We start from the raw sequence: 4,290 nt of genomic DNA, 5'->3' as shown, positions 1-4,290 counted from the left end.
GTTACTTCCAGCTAGTATTTGTAGGTCTAGATAATAGTAACTTCTGGTATGCCAGTTCAGTGGGCCTGATGGCATGCAAGTTCCTGAAACTTGAAGGAAAAAGGGAGACTCGTTGCTACTTAACTTCCTATTTTAATTCTCTAACCTCTTTTAACCTTCCCAAACTTCCTTGATTCCCTTTTTTAAGGAGAAATACTATCTGTGAGGAGTTAGCTGATGTTTCAAATTCAAAATAAAAGTGAAATTACAATTTGGCCAACTGATTTTAAGGTGAAGATTCTTAAGATTTAAAGATTCCTAGAAATTGGTATTAGTTGGAGATAAACTCACTTGCAATGTTTTTTAAAAACATGAATAAATTATAACATTTTTGCAGCTCTAGCACAAAATTAGCTGTTTACACTTTTCAGCTAAAAGAGGAAGATAGAATAGATGTAGCATCTATAGCAGTTCACGTTGCTATGAGAAAAGGTGGGTTTTCTTCTGTGCCGAGCTAAATGCAATAATTGTTTTTGTATGAAGATTTAGTGCTAGCAACAATTTTTATTGTAAATTATTTATTTTAGTTGATCTTGTTACATGGATGGTCACCTGTTCACTTTAGACATTGGTTACAGTAACTTATTTTTAAAAGATATTTTAAAATAGAATACTCATAGAACAAGTGGTAATTGATGTGACTTGTGTTACTTTTGAATGCAGATATCAAATCTGCAGAAGTGATATACAGATGATTTTTTCAAACTTTTATAGTTCTCATGTTCCAAGCCAGAGTGGTATAACCTCTGTTTATAGAATACTTGCTAAGTGTACATTGCCTCCTAAAAATATTTAATAATTCTTGCTTAACATGAAATGTATTAATATGGATAAGAATTTTTGATGGATTAAGTTTTTTACAGATGTAACTGGGCATTCTCATAATACAGTTTAAATAAACTGCATATTGTAAAAGAAACTTTGTTTTGTTAAAGTTCAGCTGTGTATTAAACAATAAAACTGCAGTCAGCAGAAAGCTCTTGCTGTTTGGCAGCTGCCTATAATATTAGTAGGATGTAAAATGCTAGCAAAAGCAGTCATGCATTAAAAACAAGTAGAAATACATTAATGCATAAGGAACCTAACAGATTTCCTCGTGCCTGGCAAGAAGTTAGTTCACTGAAGAAATAAATATTTTCACAGCAAATCAAGTCAGCAAAAATTCCATGGAACCATCTAACAAATGAATGCATAATTAACTCTAATGAAGAAGCCAGTGTCAAGTGTTTGTGTTGAAGTGTTCAGAAGTTAATTATATTGGACTCTATTTTGTATGAACCATATGGAAAGGCCTCTGGTGTTTTGTTTGGCTTGGGGGCTTTTTGGGGTTGTTTGAAGTTAAATGCAAGTTCCCTCCTCTTTATTTAGGGTCTGCATGCAAAAGGTAAGAAGTGAAGACTCCAGATTCCTCCTCCTGCCTGTGACTTTTCAGCAGCAGGTAGAAGTTGTTACCAATGCGGTATCCTGCTAGTAACAGCTACTGTGAGCTGTCAGGGAGCATTTCAGCACTCCTTTTGAATTCATCTTGTCTAAGCCTGGTAAAAGTCCTTTGGAATTGTTACAGCATTTGGGTGTGGTTTTGGGGTTGTTTTTTGTTTTGGGGGTTTTGGTTGGGTTTGGGTTTTGTTGTTGTTTGGTGTTGATATAGTTACTCCAGGGATTGGTCACCCCACAGGGGATGCTAGTCTTCCCTTAGGGTTTTGAACTTAAAGTTCCCATAAAGTCTTGATTAATGCCCCATCAATATCTTTGCTCATACCTCACTTCAGGAAGTAAGGAGCCCTTTATTATGGGTAAAACAGTCTTGTGAGGCCATGACTCAAGGGTGCTGTTTGCAATTATACTGACTCTGTAGGCCTATCTCACTTTAATACTGACTTAATAACTTCAATTACCTGGAACCTGGAGATAGAAGACATCTTTCTGCACATCAGCTTACTTGGATCTAGTCTTGTACTAGTAATTTGGGGAGAAATGTCAGAGCTTTGGGGATTTGAGGCTCTAGATCTAGAAAGCCAGGCAAAAGGGGAACCCCCTTCCATTGATGCTTGTAACATTGAGCTTTCACCCCCAGTGCCTGTGTGCAGTCCGTTTACATCTGAACAGGTATTTCAGGAAGAGTACTCGATGTTGCTACCATGGCTGCTTGAAAGTGCTTTGAAATTACAAACTAATGATAATCCAGTTTCAGGATGCCTTGCTATTAAAACTGTCAGTCATCTTTGGAACTCCATGAGTATCAGACCTCCGCAGCTTGCACTCCCGCCGGCTACATCATAGCTTAGTAAAAGTGGTCTTACTGAGGATGCTGAATCCCAGACTGAGAATTTTCTATATTCAGGGCAGGATAAGTAGGACTGAGGCTTTTCTATTTAATTACAACTGAAGCTATTCCTCCGTTAGTTTCCACCTTCATGAAGGTATGATGAAGTAATAATTCTGGCTTCTGCCTAATGTAGAGCTCATTACCTGTGTAGGAAAAGGTAAAATCTCCTCTATTCTAACTTGGCTGAAGTTCTCCCAAGTGGAGAAGTCTAAGTTTTAGCTTTGACAACACTGGAGGCAGTCTACCGATTCTTTTCCTCTTTCCTTTAACCAGAACAGAAAAGTATACAGAAATGTAAGACTCGTGGGTAAAAATACCATGTCAGTCAGGAACTGGAAGCTTGCTGAAAAGAAATTAACCCAGGTTTAATCTTAATACTTGCTAATTACATCTAGTCTGTCAGACACTTCAGCTATGTAGACACAGTTAAGATGATGGCAAACCCTATTTTTCCACCGTTTGACTGCACATAGTTATGAGAAGTTTTAGGGTTTACAAATGTTAAACCAAACTGACTGAGACAAATCAAAAGTTTTTATTTAGTGTAAAGTCAGAAATACAACATCTTTAAAATATTCATAAGTTAAATGAAGGCCACAGTAGTGGGATGTAAAATGGTATATAGGTGAAATGACTACTATATACACACCGATGGATAAAATATCACTATCCAATCTTACAATACAAAACCATGATTTTAAGATTACATGATCTCGGGGAAATTGCTGAAGTCTAACAAGCGCATGCTGTGTTACCACTTGATCTCCTACAGTGCAGATGGAGATGTGCAGTGACGTGGCTTTAAAGCTAGGATGCCTGTAATGCAATGCAATCTTTAGAAGTGAAGTGCTTGGTGTGATTGTTCTTTTTTTAATGCTCAAACCCTGGACTAACCATGTAATCTACTCTACCTGCTAGCAGTTCTTGGATGAATTTAGAGTTCCAGATAGGCAATAAAGTGAGGGAGTAGTCCATAGAAGATTAAAAATAATTTTGGATGTTTACAGGACCCCAAATGGTATCGGCCATTTGTGCATTAGTGGGTAAAACTGTTTTCACCATCAGGTTTCTTGACTCTGCCTTGTAAACAGCCCTCGAGACCAAACTCTTAGTGCTTTGTTTGCAATCATTTGACTTTGACACTCCAGTGAGCGCTGGACGGTCATCTTAAACAGGGAGAAATGGGAGACCTCCCCTTTGGGGTGGGGGAACCTCACAATGTCAGCTTACACTTAAGACACAGTAGTGCTTAGCTGCCAAGAAACTTGGGGTTTGAGAAGGATTTATTCTACTATTACATCCACTCATTCAGTTCCTGCAGCTTTATTTTATAGAATTCATCACAGCAAAGTTGAACTAGCAGTTTCCTTTTGTTAAAACGTAAAGTACAACGGCTTCATTACTGAAGAGACAGACCTCAGTTCTAGGTAATATCCATAAATAAGTCTGCAGTGCTGCTGTATGGCAAGATGAAACAGATGCAGCTGAGTGCTGCTAAAACTTAACATCGCTGTTTGTATTTCAGCTTCTGCTCTCCCTTAATACTGATTATGCTAGATATGCCGCCTCTATGGGAGGCACTCAGACCCATCATCTGGGCTGAGCTCCTTTACAAAACCTCCTAATAAACAGCCAAGCCAGTAAAAAACAGGGCACCTTGACAGTAGGCATTGCTCAGAGCAGCATGGATTTGAGGCAAAAGCCACCTTTGTTCCACTGCCGTCTTCTGCCTTAGGTGTTTTTGTGCCTCAAGAGGTACTTCTCAAGCTCAGGCTCCGGGGCAGGAAAACAGTTGCCCTAACGCCTGCAGCAAACACAAGTTTGGCACTTCAAGAGGGAAGTGAAAGGTGACAAGGAAAGACTTGTTCTCAGTTCCTCACTGCAGACTGTTCACAACAAGCACGAGGAATGTTGTTGACCTGTTT

The sequence above is a fragment of the Pelecanus crispus genome, chromosome 4 (assembly GCF_030463565.1).
Source record: "Pelecanus crispus isolate bPelCri1 chromosome 4, bPelCri1.pri, whole genome shotgun sequence".
Classification (NCBI taxonomy): Eukaryota; Metazoa; Chordata; class Aves; order Pelecaniformes; family Pelecanidae; genus Pelecanus; species Pelecanus crispus.
Note: the sequence above shows the minus strand (reverse complement) of the source record.